The sequence below is a fragment of the Homarus americanus genome, unplaced genomic scaffold, assembly GCF_018991925.1.
Source record: "Homarus americanus isolate GMGI-L3 unplaced genomic scaffold, GMGI_Hamer_2.0 scaffold57980, whole genome shotgun sequence".
In the NCBI taxonomy this organism is placed as follows: domain Eukaryota; kingdom Metazoa; phylum Arthropoda; class Malacostraca; order Decapoda; family Nephropidae; genus Homarus; species Homarus americanus.
This window is the reverse complement of record NW_024716703.1, coordinates 16,117,668-16,131,596: the sequence shown is the minus strand read 5'-3', so window position 1 is coordinate 16,131,596 and position 13,929 is coordinate 16,117,668. Positions and strand designations below refer to the sequence as shown.

Genomic DNA, 13,929 nt, shown 5'->3' with positions numbered 1-13,929 from the left:
TCTCTCTCTCTCTCTCTCTCTCTCTCTCTCTCTCTCTCTCTCTCTCTCTCTGTTTTGTTGTGAACAAAATATGTAAATCAATAATTCAAATATAAAAAAAGTGCCAATATTTACATCCAATATGAAAATTTACAAAGAACCTACAATTGCAGCCTACATTTCAATATTCTTGTGTGATATTCACCAAAACATGAGTGTACACGGGGGGGAACATTACATTCAATGCACATGTAATATGTCATCTGGTGTGTGTGAGGGTGCAGTAATGAGTGTGAACAGACGTGACATCGTCTGTGAGGTCCAGCTGTCTGGGGAAGGGGAGGAATGGGCGAGGGAAAATGGCGGCCCGATAAGCGAGAGGGACGCAGTACCACTTGCCCAGAACTCTTGTGCACTGAATTTATCCATCATTTGGTGAATGACTGCTTTGCTAAAATCAAGCAATGCTACATGTGTTCCAGTTTTGTGTATGTACAGATGGTATGCATTTAGGACAGACATATCTACAATGTGGTTGAATAACTTCAAGTACCATCTTACAGTTTTGCATACACACTATGGAAAACAGAAGCATGTCATCTTTGTCTACTATTCTCATTTTTTTATTATATTCTACAGTAAGTCCTCGCTTAACGTCGGCCCGCTTAATGTTGTTTTGGTACTACGTTGCTAAACATTAGAGACCAAAAATTCGTTTAACATCCCGGTGACTCGGTACAATTTCGTTTGAATCGTCAAGGACTACTTTTTACCTTTTTCACAATATGTATTTAGGATGGTGTGTGGATGTAAATGAGTACAAATAAATGAAGACAGTTACTATATTTACCGAAAAATAAGTTGAAAAACATGTACAGTACAGTACTTAAATGTACTTAAGGGACTAAAATTTTTATCTCTTGTGCAAAATATATGTCTATATTGCAAGGATTCCAGCAATGCAATGTATATTCTGCTAACTTTAGTCTGTGCCATTTTATAAGATAAAAAAATTAAGCCTAAACCACCTTCAATCTTGCCGGAAGTGCGGAGAGGGAGGTGATGTATTATAAATACCTAGTGGTATTTATCTATCTGTCATGTAGAGGAGTTTTGAGTTTTTCTCTTATATAATCTCATTGAATGTGACTTTATAGTAATGCATACAAGCACCTCACCAGGCATCACATAAGGAGTTTTAAATTTATGTTCATATACATGTATAATGTATTTCATGGCACAAAGGGAGGCTCAGGAACATAACTCCCATATTGATCTATTTCTTATGGAAAATTTGATCCACTTAACGTTGTTTCGTATAACATCGCATTTTCAGGAACGTAACCCCAACGTTAAGCGAGGACTTACTGTACTACAGGGGCAGGTTTTTGGATGATCTCATCATCACGACCTCTCTTTTCTGTATGAGTCACATGACATGGATGGACAGAAGTCAACAAATGCACAGCTTTGTTGTCATTCCACTTTACACACCCAATTTGATTACAATGACGAACAATCATTTCGCCAGGCTTCACATTAGGAAGTGATGGCATATCCTTCCGGTTGGCACATACACATTCTCCTGTTTTTCCTTCATTTAGGTACTGAAACAAAGTGGGGCTACTGTACCAATTATCACAATATAGTATATGTGATTTCTGCATGAAATCTTTTATTAGTGTTTTGACCACAGTGCCAGAAATATCCAGGGCCTGTATACACAAAACTTTTATGCTTATGACATAATAGTACTGTTAGCTGTCAGTAAAAGTTATACACAAAGCTTAACTAGCAAACTTTTACCGCACAAATAATTGTTTGTTAAGTACCGCTAAACATCGCTAAAGGTAGCAGGAGTTCATCATATATAATGGCCTTATGGCTGAATAACCTCAATAAAATTATGAAGATTAATTTCAATATTTACATTTACTGTACAGTAGGGTATGCTATAACGAACGGATTCGCTACGAATATTTCTATGACAAACGGTTTTACCTATAAAATTGAGAATGCTATAACGAATGCAACTCCTACTACGAACGCTAATGAATACGGGACTATTTTGTCTGGCGCATGAATATTGTTGTACCGCGGCTCACAACAAGAGCGTCAGGCGCCATCTTTGTCTCATTTTGTAGCCAGTGCACCACTGTTATTGTTGAAATTTCGTCTTTTGATGTGGAAATTCGTGTTATTTGTATAATTATTTTGTTATACAAGTGTACAATTGTAACAGTGAATCGTCCAAAGTGAGAGAGAAAGCTAATAACCCTTGAACCTAAGAAAGAAATCATAAAGAAACGTGAGAATGGAACAAGCATTGCGAAACTTAGTGATGAATATGGGATGGCTAAATCGACTATATGTACGATTTTGAAGAATAAAGAGGAGTTAAAAACTGTGCTAGTGGCTAAGGGAATCTCTAGACTTAGCAAAGCAAGGTGTAATGTGATTGAAGAGATGGAAAATTTACTCTTAGTGTGGATAAAGGAGAAAGAAATGGCAGGTGACAGCATTAGTGAAGCTATAATTTGTAAGAAGGCCAAACAATTGTTTGAGGACCTTAAAGCCAAGACTCCCAGTGCAAGTGATAGTGATGTGCCAGTGTTTAGGGGTACCAAGGGGTGGTTTACTGGTTTGAGAAGAAGAAATAAGTTACATAGTGTTGTGAGACATGGTGATGCTGCTAGTGCAGATAAGGAAGCAGCTAAGGAAAACCATGACATTTTTTTGAATGTGATTAAAGAGGGAGGCTTTGTTTCTCAGCAGGTATTTAACTGTGATGAAACTGGACTATTTTGGAAAAAAATGCCTTGCCGTACATACATTACCAAGGAGGAAACTTCTGTCCCTGGCCATAAGCTGATGAAAGACTGACCTACCCTCCATCTTTGTGCTAATGCTTCTGGTGACTGCAAGATAAAACCACTCCTTGTGTACCATGCAGAAAACCCCAGAGCTTTCAAAAACATTAGGAAGAACCTCCTTGGTGTTATGTGGCGGTCAAACCCAAAGGCTTGGGTGACCAGGAGTCTTTTCTCTGAGTGGATGACTGAGGTGTTTGGACCCAGTGTTCAGGAATACCTCAGCCTACCCTCCTAATTTGATGGTTGAATTGCCAGAGGAGTTCAACTTCATCACTGTGCACTTCTTGCCACCCAACACAACACCTCTCATCCAGCCCATAGATCAACAGATAATTTCAAACTTTAAGAAGCTGTACACAAAGGCACTGTTTAGAAAATGTTTTGCGTCCACTTCTTCCAGTGATGTTAGTTTGACGTAATTTTGGAAGAGTCACTTCAATATAGCAGATGCTGTGTTTTTAATTGTGTCAGCCTGAAAAGAGGTTTCTTTGAGGTGTCTTTGTGCTGCTTGGAGGTCATTGTGGCCTGAATGTGTGCTTCAAAGAGACTTTGAAGGCTTTGAAGAGTTAGAGGAAGAGGCTTTTGTACATGAAATTGTGTGTCTGGGCAATTCCATGGGCCTGGAAATGAAATGAATGATGATGATGTTGAGGAGTTGGTGGATGAGCACAGGAAGGAGCTGTCCACTGAGGAGCTGCTTGAGCTTCTTACTGAAGAGACAGACACACTGAAGCAGAGCTTAGCTTCTGAGGAGTCAGGGGAGGATGAGGACAAGGAGGAAAGCTGCATCATTCCAGCCAAAGATCTCAAGGATGTGTTCTGGTGCTGGAGCAAACTGTCTAAGCTTTTGGAGGATTATCATCCTGATGTTGGTGCTGTGGAAAAGGGCATCAGTATTTTTCATGACACTGTGATGAACTCTACTTTTGGACGGTCCAGAAATCAAGGTGGAAGCAGCCAACCCTGGATTCCTTCTTTACAAAGGTAACAAAAGACCCTACAGACAAAGTGCCTGTGAGACAGTCACCAAAGAGGGCTAGGAAGGATGACTCCTCTCCTTCCACCTCTTCTCCATAATTCTCTCCTCGCCCCTCCCCCTCTGCCTCTTGTCCTGCATGCTGAACAACACTAAGGTAACAAAGTGCCGTATTTTTTACATTTTCCACAGAAATTTTTCAGTGTTAAGTGGTTGTATATGGGGGCGTGGGACGGATTAATCCTATAACGAACGAATGCTATAACGAACGAGGTTCTAGAACCGATTACATTCGTTATAGCATACCCCACTGTATTTACATTTTGATCATTAAAATAAAAAAATCTAATTTATGCAGTTTGAAAGAGGATATATTAACCAAGGATAGTGTTCGGTGGCTTTTTCTTGCCGTGCTGTTTGTAAACAAACATGTTATTAAGGAAATGGAAGTCTCAACCCCACGAAAGTAAAGGAAGCCCAGCTGGGCAGCAGACCAGACTTTATTATTGGTGGATGCCAGGGAAGAGAAACAGTTAATATTGAATGGCCACTTGAAGGCTTTCCTGAATAATGAAGACAAAAAGAGGGGGTCATTTTTCGTTGTCAACCCATCACCTTTTTACGATTTTTTTTCTTTCCATTTAGTAGATCTCACCGAGTAACGAAAGAATGTACTCGAATTAAGCGGTGCATTCCAAAAACAAATGTGACATTCGTGATTTATTAGTTGTAAAAACACAAATGTTTCAAAGTTCCAATTTAATGTTATGGTGACACGCAGCGTCGCTCTCGTTTCGTTAACCACCCATAACCTTTTTTCACATGAAAAATATATTTTGTTGCTAGTTTTTCTTTTTCAGATGATTCGGACATTTGTCTTTGAAGCAAATCACTTTTTTTTAGTTAGGATGTGGCCTGTTAGGTCTGGTAACCTAACCTAACCTAACTTTTTTTAAGTTAGGTTAGGATGTGGCCTGTTAGGTCTGGTAACCTAACCTAACCTAACTTTTTTTAAGTTAGGTTAACTGACCTAACAGGCCCTGTTCTAACCTCCTAACCTAGGTTACGATGTGGCCTGTTAGGTCAGGTAACCTAACCTAACCTAATTTAAAAAAGTTAGGTTAGGTTAGGTTACCTGACCTAACAGGCTACGTCCTAACCTAACTAAAAAAAAGTGATTTGCCCCAAAGATAAATGTCAGAATCATCTAAAACAGCAAGAAAACTAGCAGCAAAATATAACCAAAGAGGGCATGGCTGGAAATCACCTTGAGAGTCAATCCTGTATTTCCAGGTGTGGTGAGGTCAGTGGCAAAGTGTGAGACATGCTGATTCTCAGCATTGTCCAAGTCAAGAGGGAATATACACAATATATTCACACTATATTTAATATACACACATTATATTCATCCAATATATCTCTCCTTTCCCGATAAATGCATTGCCGCCACTGATGTTGTTGGTTCGTCTTGGTATCAACTAATAGACGACGACTATTACGGGACTTAAAAGTGCTCCCGAGGTCTTTTAACTTAACAGTACTATTAAGGCCTTTAAGTTTTGTGTATGTACTATTAGTGCTTAACAGGAATATGTCAGCCTTAACAACTGTATGCAAGCACTTAAAAGTTTTGTGTATACCGGCCCAGGTTCTCATCTCGTTCTGTGGCAGTAGTTGCCCCTGTGTACACAAAGAAATCAAGAATGTAGTCAGTTTTTACATCGCATAATACAAATAATTTTACTCCATACCAATGCCGTTTTGATGGCATGTACTGCCGGAAGTCTAGTCTACCACGCCACAGCAATAGACTCATCAATACAAAGGTATGGTATGGAGTAAACATTTCCCTATACTTCTTATGCATGTGATATAAAACTGGCCTTACTCTGCATAGCCTATCATTTTTGTCAACTTGGTTTTTATCTGTGAAATGCAGGCACTGTAATATTTGTTAATTCCAGTCACGGGACTTGACTTTGGATAATATCGGTGTCTCAAAAACCTCATCCACTGTCCAATAGTCATTGATTCTGTCTTTTTTACATGACTCATAAGCATCAGTAAAACACAGAACTATGTAGATGTCATCTCTGGTAACTGGTTTACAAGTAACTTCCCCAAAAATCTGGCTTAGTTTCTTTCACCTGAAGGTAATAGCAGTTAGATTCTTGCACAATTATGTTTGTAAGTTCCTCATCCAGATACATGAGTAAATAAGCTCGCTCATTTGACTCGTCTGTTATACTGCATGCATCAGTCAATCCAGAGTTACTTGCATCAAATGTAAAAACAGAAGGTGTAAAAGGAGATTCACCCCAGACCCACTGAAAGTGACCTTGAGCAGGTGTGGGACAAGCTGTAAGTGTATGCACTGTAGGGGGGTTGCCGAACAGCTCCTTGTGCCACCCGCTAACTACTATAGTATCAAAGGGCTGACCATCTCCCTGACTATCTGATTGAACAACCTCTCTCTCTCTCAGTGAATGCTCTGTGCTACTGTTAGATTTTTTATTTCTACCCAAGGAGGAACTTTGCTTACCACACCGTTTTCTTTTAGAACTTGGTCCAGGCTGGGGATTATATTCATCAATATCACTTGAACATGATATATTATGCCATATTTTGCGGCATAGAAGACACACTTTTTATTACAATAATATACCTTGAAAATTACCATACGTCTTCCACGACACTAGTTGATGGGTGTTGTAGCAGAGGTTTTCTTAGGGTCAACTGAAATCAGCCCCTTACAAAGACTGCTACCTCATTACAGGTTGTACCTCTCTAGTCCGGCATTCTGTGGTCTGGAAACTCCCGTGGTCCGGAACGATTTTAGTTTGCCCAATAGCCAACATCCCTGATGTACCTCAAATGTAATTTTAGTTACAGTACCATCACTTCACTTTGGAAGAATAATTATGGTAGCATTAAAGGTAAATGAAATAGTATTTTAACAGTATTACTTTTTCTTGTTTATTTATTTCCGATTTTACGTTTTTATGCTTTATGTAGGGTGTTTTGAGGGTGAATTTCCATGGTCTGGCATCGGTCAGGTCCCGAGGTTGCCGGACTAGAGAGGTACAACCTGTACTTAGCAATTACAAATATTCTCTATACTATAAAACAATTGATTTAACTAATTTTGTTGATATACTGCGAAAAATACCCTTATTTATTTACTCAGTACGTAGGTAAATAATAAACGGCTGCAGCTACACAACCCTTGCTGCTGTGCGGTTTGTTTACTAATGGCAGTGGTGCGGCAGCGCCATCTATTGAGGAATTACGAAAGGTTGTCTGCTGGTCTCAAAGCGCAGGAATTTTTGTTTCTTCACACTTCGAGTGTCTAGAACTTTGTTCTTTCACATTTTTTCTTTAGATGTTGATATACATGTTTACATTTGCTTACCTTCTACTGATGGAAAATATTTCTCGTCATTGTTATACTGACAAAATCAAGAGAAAGAATGTAAACACTACAGCCCACTAGACGATGAGGTGATCAGGTGTATAAAATGGGTGCTGTATTAACGATTTCCACTTATACAGATTTTTATTAAAAATTTATGAAAATGACGACTGATAAGCAGTTCTAAGTGATGATATTCAAAGAGGTGTGTGTAATTGTGCCAAAAGGGCTATATATCAAGCAACGGTTTCACTGGTGTAGGTTAGTAAGTATAAAAAAAAATTTCCTAGAATTACATTTCCAAGATCAGGGTGCGTCTTCCACGATGCAGCGTCTTCTATGCCACAAAATACGGTACTCCCTACCTTTTGTTTCTTTCAAAAGATTCCTCTCATAATCACTTTCACTGTCGTCAGATAGTAATTATCTTGCTCCGACATCTCTGCGGCAGCAGCCAAATCTCGTACTGCTCTCTGTGACATCATGAAACACAGTACTGTACTGATGTGTCTGTGTGGTGTATGGAGACAAACACAACCCACACAGTTGGCAACACTCATTATCAGCTATGAGAAACCACTTTCTGCACTACCAGGTGGGCGTAGGCAATTTAAATGCCAGATCACATTTACCCTGTGTTTACATGACACCATGTTGTCTACGGAAAAAACCTCGGTGGCACGTATACGTGACACCCGAGGTGAAAGGGTTAAGCATATGTGAAGTGAAGTGACACTCGTTTGACCTAGTGGATTGCCAGTTAAAGCTATAAACCTTTTGTAGTTGGCAAGTAACTTGAGGAGCCTCGTCTTGCCTTGAGGGTGATCAATTACCTTAATGCAGTACAGTAGGCCCTTCAAATTCGCGGGGGTTTGGTTCTAAAAAATGGCTGCGAATCGCCAAATTCGCAAATAACATTTTATGGCCGGGGTGGGGGGGATGTTACATTTTTACTTGTGTACAAAGAAATATATATTCCCATTATGTGTTTGCCCTTAGGACAATTATTTCTTATTTCTTTTTACCTGTATTGTATGTGTGTGTGTGTGTACACACACACACTATGTTCAAATGCTCTGTAGTATAACCTTCTCCCCACTTAATTATTATGTATCATATTTGTATCACTTATGTTATTTGTAAATCAATGACCCATTCCCCAATTATGTAACTGTATATTTCCAATCTTCTGGCTGTCATACTCTTTCAATAAATCGTTAATTATTATTATTATTAAAATTTATACAAATACATATTAATGGGGAAAATCCTCTCACAATGAAAAACATGACAACAAAATGTAATGTAGAAAAAATGCGAGTGTACCCTCAAGTCTCTGGGCTTTGTTATTAAAGTGAGTTGGTCGAGTTGCCATAAGATACCAGGTGGGTTGATACGTAGATTAAACTTACAGAATTTCTTTCATAGCCATCTGGCCAACCAAACAAGAAGGATGTCAGTAATTGTGGTGTAATACTGTATACAGTATTTTTTCACAATATGTATGTAGGATGGTGGTGCATATAATGAGCAAAAGTAAATGAAGAAGGGTTACAAATATCTACCCAAAAATACGAGTTGAAAAAACCATAACACCTGACAGCATGGCCCAGTAGCCTGGTGGTTATAATGGTGAGCTAACCTAGTTATAATGACACAATTAATAACTGTTAAACACTACTCCATCAGTAAACACTATTAATAACAGTAAATCCAGTGAAATATGGTAGGGAGTGAGGAGAGTTACAACTGCAGATGACGCGCCAACCAGCAGCCACTCACTCCCTTTACCCGCTCCCGTTGACAGACTCAGCCAGGCATACAGTATGTATGGAAGATGCCAGGCGTAGCCAGGCATACGTATGGGAGAAAAATATATTTTGTAGTCTACTATGAAAATGGTACGGGCTCAGTGATAAACAATGCATTTTCCTACGATAACATTATAAAAAACATTTTGTTATTACTAGAGTAAATGAATTAATATTCCCACAAACAAAAAATGACAACTGTTATAAGGAAACAGATTAACACTCACCATTCCTTGCTGGCTGTTTGTGTAGAGCCTGTTTTCCTCTCCCCTGCCACTGATGAATATCATATTGAAAATGATGAATGATGATGATGAAGGTGGTTGAGGGCGTTTGGGAGCCATAACAAGTACAAAGGAGCACAGTTGTTACGAGAGGAGAGTGGCTCACACTCTAGATGTACAAATGTTTAGCCCGGACTGAGGCTGAGGGCGCAGGTGCTCGTGGGCCAGCTTCTCGGGGCAAGAGAGATGTCGTATGATATCAAACACCTTCAGTAATCAAGGCTTTATTCAACTCATAAATCCATATACATCTGCAACAGAACAAAACAAAACCCAATTAGAACAAGAGAATATTTAGAGCAAAGGTAAACACAAACATAATTATTCCATATTATGACATTCACCTCTGCCAACATAATCAATCAAACACCATAGCCGTATCGCTGGGGTTCTCTTCGCTGCCGAGTAGAACGACAAAGAGGTAACTCCTGCATGATACTAGGATTCAGCAATGGCGTCCCGGTATCTCCCCCTGCAGCAACTCCCTCACCATTATCCAATGTTTCTGGCTCCACTGAAGGTGAGGTTGATCCAGCAGAGATGTCTGAGGATGAGGTTCCACCAGGGCATGGAGCAAGATCACGGAGGGAAACTGAAGATTCACGTCCATCTGTATACTTGATGTGTGCATACTTTGGTTAGCCTCGAGGAGCTCCACCTCATCAACGAGAGGGTCACCTTTGCTTGAGCGGACGAATTGGCGTATGAAGACAGGACCTGGGGTCGTTAGCCATGTTGGCAGGGATGTACCCTGACAAGATCGTCTCGGAAAATTGAAAAACCTCTCATGTGGAGTTACGTTGATGGCTGTTGAGAGCAATGATCTAATGGAGTGAAGTGCTTCGGGTAGGAGAGCCTCCCATTCAGTATCCGGAGCATCTCGATATTTGGCAACTAAACATATGGACTTCCAGATTATGCCATTGTACCGTTCTATTTGACTGTTTCCTGTTGGGTGGTAAGGTGTAGTTTTGCTGGACGCCACTCCATGACTAGCGAGATGAGTTTTCACTTCACGAGACATAAATGCACTTCCTCGATCAGAGTGCACAAAGCGAGTAGATGGTGTCCAAACTTCTGATGACAGTTGAGGATGTCATGTCAGCACATGGAATAGCAAAGGGAAATCTGGAATATTCATCCACAGCAGTGAAGAGATATGAGTTTCTCGTGCGTGATGGAAGGGAACCTTTGAAGTCAATGCTCAGTCTATCAATTGATTGAGTAGCTTTGATAAGGGTATTTTCAGTAGGCCTGTGAAATGTTGGCTTGATTTCAGCACATACACGACAAGTTGAACAGACCTTTTTCACATCCTCCATAGAAAATAGGAGGTTCTTTGTCCGGACATAATGAATCCTTCTGACAACCCCCGGGTGGCAGGGCCCTTCATGGATGACAGCGAGGTTTGACGATGAGATGGCTCCGCAGAATGCTCGGGTGAAAGTGTCAGGAGCAACGTTGTCTCTACCTGGCCGATACCAAATGCAATAGCTGAAACAAGCGAGTTCGAGCCGCCACCCTTGTATCTTGTCATTCTTCACTTTAGTCCTACGACTGTCCAGCATAAATGCAACTGATCGCTGGTCAGTAACAACGGTGAATTGCCGTCCCAACAACAGGTGAGACCATTTTCTCACCGCTTCAATTATTGCAGTCGCCTCCTTCTCAACAGGAGGATAGTGAATCTCACTGCCAGATAACATCCAAGACATGAAGGCTACTGGCCGACCAGCTTGATTCAAAGTAGCAGACACGGCCACATCCAACGCATCACACTCCACAACAAATGTGATGGCATGATCAATGCTATTTAGGGCAGCTTCCCCAAGCAGTTTCTTCAAGCCATCAAAAGCTGTGAACGCTTCACGGTCCACGGGAAAAGATTTAGCCTTGTAGAGAGGCCGTGCCTTGTCTGAAAACTCCGGGATGCACTTAGCGTAATAAGCAAACATACCAAGTACACGTTGAAGAGCCGATCGGTTTGTAGGTGGTGGAAGTTCTTGCAGTGGTTTTAGCCTTTCAGGATCTGGTTTGATTTGACCATTTCCAAGTTGATAACCCAGAAGACTGATCGATGTTGCTGATATTGTAGATTTGGATGTATTGAATATCAGCTTCCTTTCCTCAGCAGTAGCAAGAAATTTCTCAAGGTTTGTGTCATGTTCTTTCTGATCCCGACCACCTATGGTAATATTGTCAAGGTAGGGAAATGTGTCACATAGATTCTCCTCCTCCACGAACTTGTCTATGGCTCTTTGAAAAACGGCAACACCATTAGTGACACCAAATGGTACACGTGTGAATTGATACAGCCTGCCATTTGCTTCAAATACTGTAAAGGTTTTATCAGACTCGCTTATGCGTAGTTGATGGCATGTGCTCTTTAGATCAAATGTTGAGAAAACATGGTACTTAGCAAGAGTGTTGACCATAGTTTCACTGTTTGGCAATGGAAATGCTTCGAGATTGGTGTAAATGTTCACTGGAGAAGAGTAGTCGATGCACACTCGTTTTCTGTGACAACTTGAATCATATCTTGCAATTACCATCTGTGCACGCCAAGGTGATGTACTTGATTCTATGATACCTTCGGACAGTAAGCGTTGTATTTCTTTGGTAATGAACTTTTGGTCATCGGGGCTAAACTTCCTAGATTTGGTGGCTATCAGCTTTGCATCTCCTCGCATGTTTGCAAATAACAGTGGTTCTGACATACCTGCTGATGCCAGGATACATACAGGTTTGTTACCAATGTTTAAAATCTTGAGCTCAGGTCTGGGTCCTCCATACTCTATGGTAACTGAAGAGTGTTGTTTTTGGAAATCTATGCCGAGAATAACATCACCACAAAGATTCTCACTGACGCCCAGACGTGTGTTTGGATAATGACTGTCATTCATGTAGAGATCCACCGTACATTCACCTATCACAGAAGCCGTTGAAGAAGACGTTGCCAGGGTTATACTTTGGGAAATGGGTTTGATGTGAAGCTTAAGCCGATGGGTCACTCTCTTGTCAATGAAACTCTCAGAACTTGCCGAATCAATAAGGCCGGAGATTCGTCTTCCATTTACCTTTAAGTTTGTAGCAGAGCAATTCAGGCAATGAGGAACAGCAGCTGAGATGGCACAAAGAGTAGGAGATGAAATTGATGCCGTGACCTGTTTCTTACCCTTAGTGTGACAGACTTTTGCCAAGTGCCCTCTTTTTCCACATGAAGAGCAATCACTATCTTTAGCTGGACATCTCGCCCGTAAATGAAGACTGCCACCACAAAACCAACATCGTTTCTTAGTGGTCATACTAGCAAGTGTTGAGTCCTCAACTGGACGTATATCTTGTTGATTAGTGTACGGTGACTTAACAGTTTCCTCCACACATCCTGAAGCTGCTGCAATAACAGGGCCTAGTGGCTGGAAGGCTTCTGAAGTACGCTGTGCAAGTTCCAAGGATCTAGCTTGATCAGAGGCTTGAGAGAGTGTGAGAGCCTGATTTTCCAATAGTCATTGACGTATATTTTCAGAAGACAGTCCGTTGATGAAGGCATCCCGTACTAACTCTTCACGATATTCTTCGGCTGTGACAGCTTTTAGAGTACAATCTTTGCTGAGTCTGTGCAAGTCGTGAAGAAATTCATCTAGTGTTTCGGAAGGACGCTGACGTCTTGTGGCGAGCTGGTGTCTGGTGAATATCTCATTTTTCTTTTTCACATATAACTTTTCCAACACTTGTATAGCTGTTTCAAACTCCGTAGCATCAGCGAAGTATTCATAAACAGTAGCAGACACATATTTTGTCAAACATCGTAGTTTGTCAGGTGCTCTGTCTCCACACTCATCAATAAAGTTTTCAAAAGTTTTACGCCAATGCTTGTATTCCTTCTCAGCAGCTGGGGAATTTGGATCAACAACAAGCTTGTCGGGGCAGACTATGCATTCCATGTTGCTTGTAGAATAGGAGTTGAATAAATTGTCGTATGATATCAAACACCTTCAGTAATTAAGGCTTTATTCAACTCATAAATCCATATACATCTGCAACAGAACAAAACAAAATCCAATAAGAACAAAAGAATATTTAGAGTAAAGGTAAACACAATCATAATTTATTCCGTAATACAGTGGTCCCTCGGTTAACGAACACAATTAGTTCCAGAAGGTTGTTCGTTAACCGAAAATTTCGTTAATCGAAACCATTGTTTCAATGGGATTTTGGGTAATTGGTTCCAGCTCACCGAAAATTACATACAAACTAAAAATAAATGCAGTAAAGTACACTTACTTTGAGGTGTGTATGTAGAAGGCTCCTGGATGATGATGATGATGGGAATTAGAATGGGGGTGGAGGAGAAGGGAGAAAAGAAGGCATTGGGGTGGAAGAGAAGTCACCCCATGCCGCCATTTCACCCATAAAATTTTAAGTTCACTAGGTGTAATTCAAGATTATTTTCTTTAAATCAACACTGCACTGCACTATATATTGTCAATATGTAAAATAAATTTCAGAATGACCAACAATTGTACTGTAAAAACGTAAAAATAGTTTATGTTCAAGAGAGTCTCAAGCAAGATGTTACCTCTACTGACCAGAG

The 13,929-nt window shown here is 40.4% G+C and overlaps 1 protein-coding gene across 5 annotated transcripts in view; it reads left to right on the top strand.

Moving 5' to 3' along the window:
- Positions 1-13,929, top strand: part of LOC121858313 — a 175,293-nt gene that overhangs the window by 35,052 nt on the left and 126,312 nt on the right. The window contains exon 1 of one of the 5 annotated variants that reach the window (XM_042354650.1): positions 12,813-13,022. The exons of the other annotated variants lie outside the window; for them this stretch is intronic. The gene's annotated coding sequence lies outside the window, so the exon portion shown is untranslated. Of the gene's footprint in view, positions 1-12,812; positions 13,023-13,929 lie in introns of those variants that run through there. 5 annotated transcript variants of the gene reach the window in all.